This window comes from Protopterus annectens, chromosome 4.part1, assembly GCF_019279795.1.
Source record: "Protopterus annectens isolate FY-2018-M chromosome 4.part1, PAN1.0, whole genome shotgun sequence".
In the NCBI taxonomy this organism is placed as follows: domain Eukaryota; kingdom Metazoa; phylum Chordata; order Ceratodontiformes; family Protopteridae; genus Protopterus; species Protopterus annectens.
In genome coordinates, this window is record NC_056734.1 from 882,085,859 (window position 1) to 882,101,529 (window position 15,671).

Genomic DNA, 15,671 nt, shown 5'->3' on the forward strand with positions numbered 1-15,671 from the left:
ACAGGATAACAGCTTCAAGTATCTGGGAAGGGTGGTTGAGAAGAAGAGAAATATGAATAAGGAGGTCAAAGCTAGAATTAGGGGGGATGCAACCAACTGGCCCATAGTGTCAATTGTTGTGTATGACAGAAGAATGCCAAAGAAGCTGGAAATTAAAGTATAGACAACAGTGATGTGAGCACTACTATTCTATGGTACAAAAACCTAGGCAGAAAAAGGCAGAACAGCTGAGGAAGATAAAAATGATGGAGATGACACACCTGAGATGGGTGGTAGGAAGCACACTGTGGAAGAGATGAAAAAGTGAGGACATAAGCTCAGAGGCTAAAGTAGCTCCAACTGCAGAAAAGGTAAAAGATAACAGATTTAGGTGGTTCAGGCACATGTGCAGAAAAGCAGATGACAATCTGGTGAAGATTTGGGACAGACAGGAAGAAGGTATGGGAAATGAGGGAGTCCAGCAAAGAAGTGGATGGTTGTGTGAGAGAAGACCTGCAACAGTCAGGATTGAGAGTTAAAGAAGGTAGAAGAGTGGCACTGAGTAGAGACAGAAATGGCAGCAGTTAACACAACACCCTGTTCCCATGTAGAAAATGAGAAAAAGGGGGTTGATGATGATGACAATGATGATGAAGATATACACTTTAGTTAGATAACGCAGATTATGTGCAAAGCCATAGAAGGATTTCCATAGAAGGTTTACAAACTCATTTTTGTACTTTGACTGTGTGTTTCTGGCAGGGGCGGCTCATGATATTGGACTGCAGGACTACAACCCCCAGCTGTAAAAAGAAAGCAAAAGAAAAACAAAAGAAAAAGGAAAAACAAAAATTAAAACAAAATGAATAGTGAGTCCCAGAACTCTGGGCATGCATGCTCGGGAACATTCAGGAACTCTGCATGCATGCGTGCAGGAATCCGGACTGCCATTTAATCAGTCCACAATAGAAGAAGGCATCAGACTTAGAGAAATGCCCAGAAGTAAGGGGATCAGACTGCAATGTCTGCAGGCTGGAGCCTGTTCTCTTGGGAAAGGCAAATGCGACTTGGAAGCATACGTTTGGACTGCAATGCCTGCAGGCTGGCAAACTCGGGGGCTGGGACTTTGAAGCAATCACAAGAAAGACAGACTTGAAAGTGGACTGCGTGTGTGTGTGTGTGTGTGTGTGTGTGTGTGTGTGTGTGTGTGTGTGTGTGTGTGTGTGTGTGTGTGCGTGTGTGTGCGTGTGTGTGCGTGTGTGTGCGTGTGTGTGTGTGTGTGTGTGTGTGTGTGTGTGTGTGTGTGTATGTGTGAATTGCCCCAGTTAAAGATACCTGGTGGCTAGAGAGAACAGTTAGATATACCTGATGGCTAGAGAGAAACTCAGGAAAGGCTCAAAACCAAGGTGGATAGAGAATAACTGAGGCTCAAATGCTGTACCTTGGGTACAGGTAGCAAGAGCCTGAATTCCCTACCCACCACCACTTGTGAAAACTACTCAGATTTTTGCCTTATATTTTTGATCTGTTCCTCATAAAATCTGTTTTTTTTCTGGATTTTGAATTCACTAAATAATGACAGGCATTTGAATTTCAGACTTCATATTCTTCAGAAATTACATGGTAACACAACACCTTTCATTCTAGCAAATTTATAAGTTTGTAAGATCAATATTTGAATTTTGTCCCTATTTTTGGGGCTGTATTCCCCCATTGTTGGCTTTGTCTAGGTTTTTTGTGCTAAGAGATTGAGAGCTATGGTAAGAACTGAATTCACTGAATATGATTGGGGGCAGTATTTCTCCATTATTGGCTTTATCCAGCTGTGTTGTGCTAAGAGGTTGAGAGCTATGGTGAGAACTGAATTTACTAAATGATAGCCATTTAAGTTTCAGTCTTTCTGCATTTCAAGAAACAGTTGATTTGGCATAGTGGTATGTTACTCTGACTGTAGTGCACAGGGTCCTGGTTTCAAGACTTTGCAATGAAATGGATGGTTGTAACACATCATCCTATTCTGGCAACATTCCAAGATTATGCAAGCACTGTTTAAAATGTGTTTCTTGTTTTTGGGCTATAGTCTTTTTCCAGATTACTTGTGCTGCAAAGTTGAGAGATACAGTTGATTGTCAAGTGGATTTTTCAAGGAGCTGAGAGCTTCAAGAGAAGAGAAGTTTAGTGCTGCTTATGCTGAGTCTGCTTCCATTGTTACTAGCACAACAGGTAGTGCTTGATTTTGATGCAGAAGGCTGTGGGTTCTACTCCCACAGTATGAGACACATTGCTGATACTGTACTTTGTTGTACTTTTAAAGGGGGAGGATGCTGCAGTCCTGAGAATGTCCTCTTTGGCAGAGATACCTAGTAACTATGAGCATATTATCAGTTTGGCATCCATTTCCTATTGCGATATTACTAGCTTATCATTTTTTAATGTAACATAGGCAATTTATCTCTCAAGGGCAACAGCCACTTTATTTGTAGATGAAACAATGAAATATAAAGTTGTTTTCTAGCAGCAATCTCTTCATTATTTGCAGATCTCTGTAATGTGGAATTATTTAGATGACTTTTATTTTTGCAGAGAGCATGCATATTTACTGATACTGGTGGGTTATAGAAGTTTGAGTAGGCTTTTATGATGGAAATGTTCTGAAATGGGCAGTTTTGTCATTATTGGTGCATGCATGTATTTTGTTTCATTGTTTACTGGGAAAATGTTCAAAAAAACACATTTAAAACATCCTCTAACAACTGCACTATATAGTATTATACAGGGAATATAATTTAATACAATCAGGAAGTTGTATCAAAGAACACATGTATGTTTCATGTGCAAGGGGCCTATGATTTGAAAACAGCCCAAAGTTAATCTTTATCTGCCACTGGCCAGATGTATTTTCTTTGAATGTGGGTTTCAATGCTGTTTCAAAGAATGTGAGCTTCAAGGGCAGATAAGTTTTAATGCCAAGTCTATTTTCATTGAAAGACTGCATTGTTTTGTTTAGCAGATGTCTATTAGTGTTTGTGTTGTAAAATGTAAAATAAAACATTTAAATGAAATCCAAATCATCATAGAAGTAAAGCAGTATGTACATTACAGTGTTTATGGTAAATGGGGTGAAATAGCCAAGTAATGCGACATTGGAATGGCTGCAGGGGGTGGCCCAATTCAACCATGATTTTGTGAGGGGGGGGGGGAGTGGCAAACTAAAAGACTGCCCTGGCTGAATTATACTTCTCAACAGTCCATTTCTTTGCAGAATGAATAGATTTTTACTTCTTATTTTTTGTTTGTTCCTCATAAAATTTGTGGTTTTCTGGCAAATTATTTATGAATTAAGTCAGTAAATAATGACAGACATTGAGTTTCAGACTTCATAACCTTCAGAAAAATGCATAATGAAGCAAGACCTGCTATTCTAGCAACTATCTAAGTTTATGCAAGAGCAATTTTTAGTATTGTTTTCATGTTCCCCAATATATTCGGCTTTGTCCAGATTTCCTGCGGTAAGAGGTTGAGAGGCACTTGCAAATAAATCACTTTATAAAATTAGGTATATCCAAACATCTCAACTGTCCCAGATTTTGGCTCAAAATGTTGCTCTCCCTCTAATATTCCCTCTGAAAAATGGCAATTTTGGAAGAAAATGTGGAGGGTTTAAAATTAATAAATAATTGTAATGATCAGAGTTATAAATTACTTTTATTTCAGAAATGCATGTAGATTCTCTTATTTTGTCAGCTGCTCAACTTAACAGTACTAATATTTAAAAAAGTGTCCCTTCTTTGACAGGTTCCCGGGTGTATTTTGTGGCTATTTTATATTTTTGCATCACATTTTGGTCTGTTTTTCATAAAATTGTGTTTTTTCTGGCAAATTAGTGACAAATCATTAAAGATTGAAGTTAGAAAATAATGACAGACATTTAAATTTCAGATTTCATACCCTTGAGAAAATTCATACTAATGCAGGACCTACTATTCTAGTATCTTTCTAAGTTTGTAAGAGCAATATTTAAAAATTGTCCTTATTTTTGGGCCTTTGTCCCACTTTTATTTATGGCTTTGTCCAGATTTCTTGCTCTGAGGTTGAGAGGTATGACAAATGTGTCAGAGCCATCACCATCAGCCAGAGAAATTTCAAATTGTAACATACTTGTTGCACCCCACTCCCCCATGTAGTGACTCTGGATGTGTTCAAGCAAGGCAAGGAGTGTGCAGGGTATCCCCCCATCCACGGTAGACACAAGTACCACAGTGGCTTTTCATCTGTCCTTGATTTTGCAGAATGCTCTGGTTTCTGCCATATTTTTATACTGTTGATTTATGCTTATTATTATTCAGAAAGTGCCTGTTGCTCTGTGTTTAAGTAGCAATGCTTTAATGACTATCAGGTAAGCCTGCCTGAGATTGTAAGATGCAAGCAAGCTTTAATAAGTGTACTGTTAAAGAATTACCAACATTGAAACCCTTTTTGTTGTTGCCATGCAAAGCATATTTACATAATTAGATAATGTTTAAGCCTTGGGTACTAAAAGGCATATGACAGTTTTTGTAATAAAGGACAGGATTACAGTATTTTCAGAAGCTCATTACATTTGCTGGAGACTTGCAGTCATCTTTGCCAGCTTTAGCCGTAAACTAAACAGAATGTCAATTTATCGTGTGTGGTCCATAACCTATGCAGTAATCGTTTAAACAATGTATCTTGAGCTTGTTTCTTGTTTGCTTTTCATTTTTTACAGTGATCATGTTTTCCCCGTGAAGCAAGTAGGTAGTGGTTGTCAGGCAACAGGTCTATTTTGGATAAGAAACATTTTTACAAGTGGGGGTATCACAGAGATTGCTACTTTCAGCATGTTACTTGGTACTTTTATAAAGCTGAATATAAACTATAATTAGAACTGCAGTGCAAGGAGAAGTGGTTTGAGTTGAGTGCTGTTTGTTTTTTTATACTTGATTTTGACTGGCATTCCAGTAATGTATTTAAAAAGTAATTTTTTTTCATGCCTCACAACCTTTTTGTTTCCATCTAGATATTAAGTAAGCTGTCATGTAGCCAATGCATTGAAATATATATTTTTCTTCTACACTTTATTTTATCTTGATTGGACTCTTATAATGATGGTTTGGCATCCAAGGCAGTGTATTTAATTAAAGTCCCAGTTTTTGTGAGTTTGAGCATAGGTCCACCCCATTCTAGTTGGCCATACCCCTTCCCATTGGTGCCACCCATTTCACTGTCTCCTTCAGCCCCCCTTCGATTTGAAGTGACCAGCCACCACTGGTTTTGGCATGGTCAGCTGATATCCAGGATTATGGAGGAAGTATTGGACAGATCATGGAGCTGGACATGAAGACTGACCAAAGAGCAGATGTAGCTAAAACAGCAGCTATTTATGCTTGCTGGCTGTCAACACAAGATTATGTCACCTTGCCCCCACCTAGCCATGAAAGAGGAACGAGAATCTTATTTACTGGCAATCAAATGTCAGTAAATAAGATTCCCATTGCTCCTTCATGGCTAGCTTTTTCAAAGGTGACTAATGCCACAGCAAGAATCATGCCTTTGTCTATGCAACAGAAAAGCAGCAAATTATGTGCTATTTTGGTAATAATTGTTGGAGAAGAGCCACATTGCTTTTGTGCAATTAACACTAACATGAATGATTTTGACTGAAATATGAAAACTGAAATGTATCCTTTAACCAAAGTTGTTCCAACATTTAGGACATTTGAGTCAGTCCTTTGTCACTGTGTTACAACCACACTAAGAAAATTAATTTCATTTTTAGAAGAAAGAGAGATATAAGTACTGCTAGATTCTTAACATATGATTTCCACTGTAAAGTGTCTGTAGTTGTGAAAGAGTATAACAACCAGATGGTGGAAGTGATATGCATTCATAGTGACAGAAAAGAGTACTCATTTGCATACTTAGAAATTCAGACATTTTTTGAGTAACTATCTTGGGTCTGGAACCCCTAATTTAACACATTTTGCAATATTAGGAAAATGTTTCCCACTCTGAATTACTATGAAAATGAAGAGGAAGGAAATTTCATAGAAACGCTATGACAGTTTGATCCACAATAAGAAAGATGTAGCATGGAACTTGGAAATATCCATTTAGAATAAGAACTTTGGGAGAGAACAAGACAGTGACAGTCATAGATTCAGAATCAAAACCAGAAGAATGTTAGCAAGGTACTACAAAGGAAACAGGATTTGGTTATAGATAGGCAGTAAAAATTATTCTGTACTGCATTAGAAGAATGGGAACCAAGCCCCAATAACAAAGCAATGGAAACACAAAATTAACAGGAGTCTGTAAAAAAATTAATAAAATCTCATAGGAAACTCTGAAGTAAAAATCCATGAATGACAGAAGTCAGAGCAGAGACTTAACAAGAAACATTAGCAGAATGTAGAAAAACAAAGCATTTGAGGGAAGATCTCAGATCAAGATGAGTGCAAAGATTGAGATAAGCAATATTTCTGCTGACAATATGGTAGAGAACACATCTGAAGGTATATCAAAGAACAGAATTATGTGAACAAATAAAAAATAAAGCAGATGATAAATTTTGTTCTGCTGTATATCACTTGTAGTTAGAGGGCAATACAGGGAAGAAAAAAGTGGCATTGCCACTAAGGTAAAGAAAGAGACAGAGACAGAGAATAACTCAGCATACAATAAATGTCAGCACTCAAGAGACGTATGCTGAGAGCAGAGAAATAAAGTAAATGATGATTTTAGTTTAGAACTCACCCCTCCAGGGCAAGATATAGAAGAAACAGTAGTACCAGTGTTTTATGGCAATAGTGGCAGTGCTTTGTGGCAAGTCACTAAAGAAAATAACCCTCAGTTAGTGGCCTTACAGACAGCCACATAAAGTTTAAAAACACACAATGGGAAGATGATTCTTTAAGAAGGGCTAGAGAGAGAGTATAACCAAGTTTGGGGGACAAATAGTGGACAGAATGCTCCCATAACTCCTTGCCCTATTTGGACTTAAGCATAACCTGTTATCTTATATGGAGTAAGTAAAGAAAGGGAAGAGTTTATGCATCACTTACAAATGCTAAAATATTATAGCACTTTAGAGATGAAGCTAGCCCACAACCACATAGTAGGGAGAAAAAGTGGGTGGACAAAATTAAGGCAAGGCATAATGAAAGAAAATGAATGTTTGTGCTTCTCATTCAGTAAGTCAGAAAACTGGATCTAATTCTGGATAAAAAGTCCCTGGATCCAAATACCTATCACATAATCTCCATTTGAATTTATTGCTATGGACATCATGGGACCATTAGTAAAATCTAGCAATGGACATCGTGAAATAATAGTATTAATGGACTATGTAAATACATCTCCAGAATCATTGATATAACAGAAAGCTAGTACTAAAGCTATTGCCAGGGAACAGATAATTTCATCCTCTAGAGAGGGTGTCCCTAAGGCGATAATGACTGAACATGGCACTACACCAACTATGTTGGTTCTTAGAAGTCATAAAATCGGAGATGTCAGAATACTATGTGGAGTTTGTTAGATTAGATTGAGATGACCACAATCATATATGTCAATTGCCTGCACAATGAGTATTTTTCTCTCCTTCCTCTAAAATACAGCCACCTTCTGTGCACCATTCTGATGCTAGACTTAGACAAAACTAAAACAACAAACCTAACACAGCAACATATTTCAACATATTGGGCCGGATTCACGAAGGCTTGCACGGAGTCTAAGAGTAGAGTAAGACTCCATGCAGCCGACATGTCCACCGAGCGATCCAGGAACAGCCGGCAGCGGCATGCAACTGAGCTCTCCAAACTATTCCTACACGGACAGGGCTTGGATATGCAAATTACCTCAATGGCAGGCAAAAGCTATGCAAATGAGGTAAATGTGCAATCCAGGAAACCCAAACCTGTCCGAGTAGGAGTAGTGTTATTTGCAGAAATGTACTCAGTTGATAACTGGGCACAGTTCTGCAAATAGCAAAACGGAGCCGTGACAGCAGCAAAAAAAGCATGCATTTACAGGAGAAAGCATGCCAATGGCCAAAAATACGGCCATTGGCAATGGGAAGTGATGCAAAATAGAAATAAAAATAACTGTTTTTTTTTCATCCCGATCTCTGGGGTTTAATCGTAGCACAGCACCGCGCAAACATGCTCCGTCCTAAAAACCAGAAAATTAATAATTAAGATCCACAAATGTGGATTTTATAGCTAAAATGAATTTACAATGCAAGTGAATGGCAGGCTGAAGACAACATTGCCAACGAGTAGAAGTTGCTAAGGGGGGAAGCACAGTCTAAGAGATGTAACCAAGCATTAGTAGGCAATCCTATGCAAATGAGAGTTAGGACAGTGAATTGCAAGTTTACATAGGAAATGAGCACAGTCAGTGGAGTGTAGGAGTCGGATAAGGGGAGTAACAGAGTAGAAGATAGGTGACATCATGAGGGGGTATGCATGAAAGAAGTGAAGCTCATTGGAGCAGAGTGTCATGTGTCAGCTGACAATTACATATAATTGAAAGAGTTGTGTCAACAGGTAGGCTAGGTAAAGTCAAGAAATTGAAGCTGTGTACCATGGATAACACCAAAGTTTCTTGCTGAGCGTGCATGAGCGCGTGTGCATGCCAGTAAACCCGAGTAAGACAGTATGCACGCGTGTTAGTGTGTGTGCCCACGTGTATGCTTGAGTAAGCATATGTAAAGCTGTGTAAACAGTAGTAAGCGCGTTTGCACCGGTATGCGCGGTTTTAACAAGAATAAGCACGTTTTAATCCGTGTAAGCATGTGTGCGCGCATGTTAGCTGCTGTACGTGTGTTTGCGCTTGTGTGCGTGGCACTCCCCCCTGAGGAAACAGAAAGGAAAAAGGAAGCACACCAAATAGTAGGGAAGTTACCAGGAAGTACTAGCAGAGCTAGCAGTTGAAAACAATCAGAATCAGGCAATTACCCAGGCAGAATACTAGCCCAGCCCAGCCCAGCCCAGCCCAGCACTTAAAACTCTACAAACAACAGTCCATTATGTTTCTCTCAAGAGACACAGCAACACTGCAGTAAGCTAATAGAAGTGAAAACTGAAAATGTTTTACTGAGACAAAAAATGTTAGGGGCTACCATTGCTGTTATAAGGTGACATATGCAACATGCTGAGGGTGGTGATAATGCAAATGCTGCTGGACAACCCACAGTGAGGAGACGGAGAACAGTGTACAGTCCCAGGGTAACCTACCAGGGGCTACATGAGCTGGAGATAGTGGGGCGCTATAGAGTGGACTGAGACCTCTTGCAGCAAATTGTTGAGCTGTGTAGGCCACGCCTCACACACAGAACCAACAGAGGGGAACCCATCCCAGTGGAAACTAAGGTATGTGTTGGCCTAAGAATATTAGCAACAGGTACCTTCCAGAGACCAACTGGTGATATGATGGGGATATCACAGGCATCAGCATCCAGGGTACTGCACCAGTTCCTGAATGCCATGTCAGCAGATGTCAGTGATCATGTATACCTCCCCAATTCCCGTGAGGTATTGGCCAGCAATATGCGTCTCTTCCAGCAAATAGCGGAATACCCTGAGGTAGAGGGTGCAATAGACTGCACGCACATATGCATCAAAGCACCAGCCGGTGAGTGGGGTAGGGTCTACTTTAACTGCAAGGGCTTCCCCTCCATCAACTGCCAGGTTGTGTGTGATGCCCAGGGCATAATACTGAATCTGTGTAAAGGCTGTCCTGGAAGCTACCATGATTCCCATATCTGGTATCTGATGCAGCTGTACTAGACATTTGCCAATGGGGACATCCCACATGGACACCTAGTGGGGGATGCTGGCTATGCACTGGAGCCATGGCTGATGACATCCATCAGAAACACACACACACCTGAAGAACGCCATAATGAGGCACACACGCAAACACAAAATGTAATCAAGCGTGTGTTTGGGCTGCTCAAGTCATGGTTCCAGTGCCTGGACACATCTGGTGGAGCCTTGCAGTACTCACCAACTACATGTACCCAAATTGTCATGGTATGTGCTATGCTACATAATATGATCCTGCAAAAACAGCTGCAGCAGGACCAGCATAGGCCCGGGCCAAACAGCCCCCCACCATTGCCAAGGCCATCACAGGCAGAGCATGACTCGGAGGAGGAACAAACTGAGCCTGCCCCAGTAGGCAGAAGGAGGCGTGCCCAGTATGCTTTGGCCTTGGCAAAGAGGCAACGCATAGCACATACACTGGCTCAGCAGGAACTGTGGAAATGATACTTCTCTCTGACCCGTACATATAGTAAAAGGGATGCCTACGTTGACACTACCTGCTTTCAAACATGTATAGGGAGTGTAGTATGTGCATCTGACATAGGCAGCCCTGCATCAACACCTGAGGCATGATTGCCATGTGTTAAGCAATATAAAGCAGTGCTAAACAGCATTTACCACCATGTAGTATATGTAAACAAAATCGCACACACCAACTAGTACAAATGTGGTCAATGTTGAGTAATATTGGCCAACGTCCAGCAATGATGGTTAATATTGAGCAATGTTGGACAAGCTGGGTCTAAGTAGGGCATAGCTGAACAAAAGTCAACATGCTCATAGTTGCTCTACTGGCCCTTAAGCAGTCTGGTCTGCTCAGTATGAAAATATAAGCGGTAATGGCCTCGAACCCAGGATACTGTGCATTATAGTCATAGTACTGAACCACTAAACCATGACAGTATTGTAGTAGTTAGCCTGTATGAAGAAATGTTGATAAGTCTATGCAAAGTATTCCATGGAAACCCTGCAGGCACAGCATAATCCCTGTTGAGTTATGACACAAAGGTGAGTCCTGCAGTAAGAATAGAACCTGACTTTCAACACACACAGTAGAAATGTTAATATTGGACATGTACACATACATCAACAAATGTAGTGGACCTCAGACAGCAACATACTGAACGTTCACACTGGGCATGCTCACACACTTGAATACATGAGACAAATGTCAGGCAACAGAACACTGACAGTCTGAACTGGGCATGCTCACACACTTAGGCCATGTTGGAGTACAGCAGTGGGCCACACATATCCGACAGTTGCATGTGTTAACCCAAGAGCAATATGCCCTGTGCACACACTTATATGACAACAGACACGTATATAATATAGTGGAACCTTATCATAATCAAATATGTTCTGCAGATACCTAAGCAGTTCATAAAAAGTGGGAAAGCAAAGATGATGAAAACCTGCAAACAGTATCAGCAATAAACATTGTGCATCATGAACATTATCATAGGTTCAGAGTTTGATACTAGGCTATCTTCCCTAGGGCATGTACAAGCATAGCCAGAGTGTGTTTGGCTTCTGCAACCCAGTCAAATCAGAACACTGTGCCTGTGAATAGTAGGTCACACAAGATAGCCCATTTATGTTTAGTGTATTGTGCCTCTGTCTAGCAGGGACCCAGAAGATATCCCATGGGTAAACATACAATCACCCATCCACTTGTCAAGATGTCACCTGTAGGTGGTCAGTGGGTGGCTCTGCCTATGCAAAACTGGGACTACACTCCACAGTGAGTGGAGCCTTTCGGATAATAATCTGTCCCCCCAGCATATCCTATTAACATCAGTGCTGAGGTATATGTCCCTGGAGTGTGTAGCTCCAAGGGAGTTGGATATCCTGAGGTGGAGCATGTCCATTAATTCTGGGTCAGATATTGCCTTAAACTACAGGCACGCACACAACACATCCGTGTAGGTGGTAAGTGACTGAGTAGAGCTGGAGTTACTGTATCTGAACTGTGCAGGGCATCTGTGTGAGTCCCTACATCTGCTTGATGAGTAACATTTGTGGCCATTACAGTTGCTGCAGATGTCGGGTAAGGTACATTCCAAATGTGGCATAGTAACCAAGCACGGTCGTGAAGAGTATAGGGGCACAATGACCACACGTGATCAACATGTGAAACCATGTGGGATATGTTGGGCTATGTAGAAGTACTGTCTAACCACTTTGTCAATGTGATTGTCAAAGGCAAGAGTACGAACAGGTCGTGTCCCCAAACCCGTAACATTTACTACCGTATGTAATGGATTACGACCTATGTGGTAATGTGTGGGCATGTTGTCATTCTCAAAGGGGATGACTATGCAACTAATGGCAGGTAGCCGTAGGCCATGGCTCAGACACCAGTCATCCTATCTCTGTGAGACCCTGTATGAGTATGCATGTGCCAGCTGGAGAGTTGATTATGGCACCCAGTTTGCAGTCATCAGAGAACATGTGCAGCCATAATCCTCCTGTGATAGCCTGTACATCACACAAATATATACTGAACAAGAGAGGTCCCAGGACTGAGCCTTGTGGGATGCCATGTGTAACTGGTGTATAGTCAGACATGGCACCTGCAACACTGAGCATGTGGGTGCTATCCCTGATCCAGGTAGCAATCCATCGTGTGAGATATGTGTCGATATTGATGCCGGTGAGCCTATGCATAATGGCCGAGTGGGGTATTGTGTTGAAGGGTTGTGCAAGGTCCAGGCAGGCTGTGTGAACAACTGTCCCAACACTGATGGACCTGGTAACTGTTTAAAGAATACAAACAGGTCCAACAGGCAAGATCTGCCCACAACAATACTGTAATGTGTAGGACCCAGTGTCTGTAGGTTCCCATGTCTATGTGCATGAGTCCCATTACAATACGCTCCATAGCTTTGCAGAGTAGGCTAGTTAGCCTTATAGGCTAATATTGTCTGTGGTCTCTTGTGGCAGTATTCAGTGGAGTGGGACCACTATCGCTGTACAGCATTCCATGGGTACAAATCCTGCAGTAACTCTGATATCAAACAGTGACGTAATGTGAGGGTTACATCTGTCATGAAGGCCATGTACGACACAGGCTGGGACACCGTCTGGTCCCATTGATGCTGTGTTGTCCGCTGTGGGGAGGGCAGCACTCACCTGTTTATTCGTGATGTCAGGGAGGTTGCACTCTGTTCGGATGGACAGTACCTCCTTAGGGGGGAGGGGGGAGACATCTGCACTGAACCTGTTTGCCAGGATGTTGGCAATGTCTGTAGGTTCAGGGTATGTTCAGTCAGCATGCAGTAACACACAGCATATCAGTGAGTGTCCAGCCAGGTACCTGAATTAACTGAAGAAGGCCTTGTGAGTGTCCGATGTGTCTGGTGCAATTGTCCGTTAGAAGTGGGCTTGACATAAATACACGAGTGATTGTAGCTGTCTGCTAATACAGATCACAGATGCCTTCCCTGTCTGGGATTGTGCTCTATCATGTAGTAGCTTCCTCTTTTGTTGTATAGCGTATTAGTGGCCGGGGTCTACCAGACATTTCCCCTGCCACTGGAGGAGTGAGTCCAGGTGTTATTTTGGATAGCACGATCCATGCAGTCCACTAGGTGTCCATAGAATGTGTATGTAAAGGATTCAGCAGTCAGAGCCAAACTTACCACTGACCCAGGGTCTCTGAAGGATACCACCGTGGTATGGAGAAGTGTGATGTTTGCTTTTGGGAAGTTCACCAAGATTACCCAGGATGGGTGTGGGGACAGGATATGAATGTCCAGTGAGATAAAATATGTTCTGACCTTTCCAATGAGGGTTATATCGCAGGTGTGAAACATAGAGTCCTCATGTTGGTAATGATCATGTCCAATATGTTGTCCCCTCTTGTGGGTGTGGTGACCAGTTGTGCCATAGCATATGAGTGTACAAACAGTAGCAACTGTTGGGTGAGGGTGTTGGGGCCTGAGTACTATCCCCAGTCAATGTGTGGGAATTTGACATCACCCAATATAATGGTGTTTGGGGAGACCGTCATATTGTCTAGTGTTCCCCGGAAAGCCGAGTGTGGTTGCTGAGTTTGTGAGTGTGGTCTGTAGGAGGCAACAAACCAAAAGGCAGATTTGCACTATGTTAGGTGCATATGTATGGTCTGTGATGCTTTGTGCAGTGCTACCAACCCGGGGGTATGTATATTTGTGATGTATATGGATACTCCCCCTATTTGTGTTGGCCATTCCGAGTCATGTGGTCAGAAAGCATGGTACGAAATATAACCTGGTAGTGCTGGTGTGCATGTGGGAGCCTGAACCATGTGTCTGTTAGTGCACAGATATTACTAATCTCCATACTGAGGAGATTCTTGAGTGTGCACAATTTGAGGATAATACATCTGGTGTTGAGCAGCATTACCCTCAGTGTCATGTACTCTGTAATGTCTATGGAGGTGGGTCTGTCTTTTGACCCTGCTTAAATAAGGCAGTATGGTGGCAGCAAGTGCCTTAGCCAGTATTCAAAAGTCCAAGGGTGACAGGTGCAAGCTGTCTATAGGGAAGCTACGTGGCATGTCGAGCATGTCACCCCAGGCTGACAGACACTGTATCCCCTTTCAATAACACCAATATGTTAGCCAACTGTTAAACGTGATCAGTTTGTTGGTATACTGAGACATCATACTTGGTGAGTGTAAGATGCTAGACAAGGTCAGGGTCATACTGGCCTGGGCTACATGATCAGAGAGTTCCTCTATGTATCATGTCATGTGGTCCAGGGAGGATCATCTGAGGTTGTACGCACCAGCATGGACAATGATGGAACCAGTCCTGGACTTGCTTTGGAGTGACCTGAGTGCATGTGTTATATGGCAGATCCTGGCACCTGAGAGACAGCTCAAAGTGACTATTCCCTTGTTTGGCCTGGTGAGTGGGACGTCAGTGTGTCTGACATTGTGTCACCTGTTACAAGTATATCAGGTGTGTTGTTTAGCCCGAAGGGCAGTAACTGTGTGGCACACTGACATTGTGAACTATGTGATATGTGGGTATTGTAGTGGGGTAGCAGTTGTTTGTGTGTCTGCTATGAAGGTCTCTGCTGCTTAGGCAAAGTGTATGTAGAGCCTCTGAGTATGTGTTTGTGTGATAATGTGGTTTGATTGCTGTCGCTATCAGTGTATGTGAGACTGATATGTGGTGTGTGTGGTCACCTTCACCACCTGATAGACTATGCCAGTCATGGGTCGAGAGAGCTCAGCCTCCTGTATGTCAATATTATTGCATCTCTCACATATATCTGAGTATGTTGGGAGGAGGAGAGGGTTGTCTGTATACATGAGGCAGATGTGACATTGTGTCATAACCACAATATTTACTAGCTGGACTGGAGAGTACACATGAAACCGACCCTGGGAGATGCCAGTATATTATGATGACATACTCTGTAGCCTGATCACAAAGGATCAGTAGGGTGTTAAGTGTGTAAAAGGGTATAACCAGGATTAGTGCTCAGGTTTGTTGGTGTTTTGTAAAGAGTAGCTGAGAAGGAGTCCAGACTGAGAATCATGACATGTCCTTCAGCTATGTCATAAATAGTAATGTACACTCATATTTGTCCTGAGTCAGGGCCAACTGTACCTTACTGACAATGCCATCATCCTGTCAGACAGGCCCATATATACATATCCACCTCCCACTGACGATAGTTCCTGACATCATATCAGGAGATATCACATGTAGAATGGCTGACCAGCTCCCCCCAAGCCAAAAGCATGGCAGCAATTGGAGTACATTGTTTCCCAATATGTGTCATGCATGCACTACAGAACAAACAGACCCTGCACCTGAACAGTCTGTTGAGCCTCACCCACTCCAC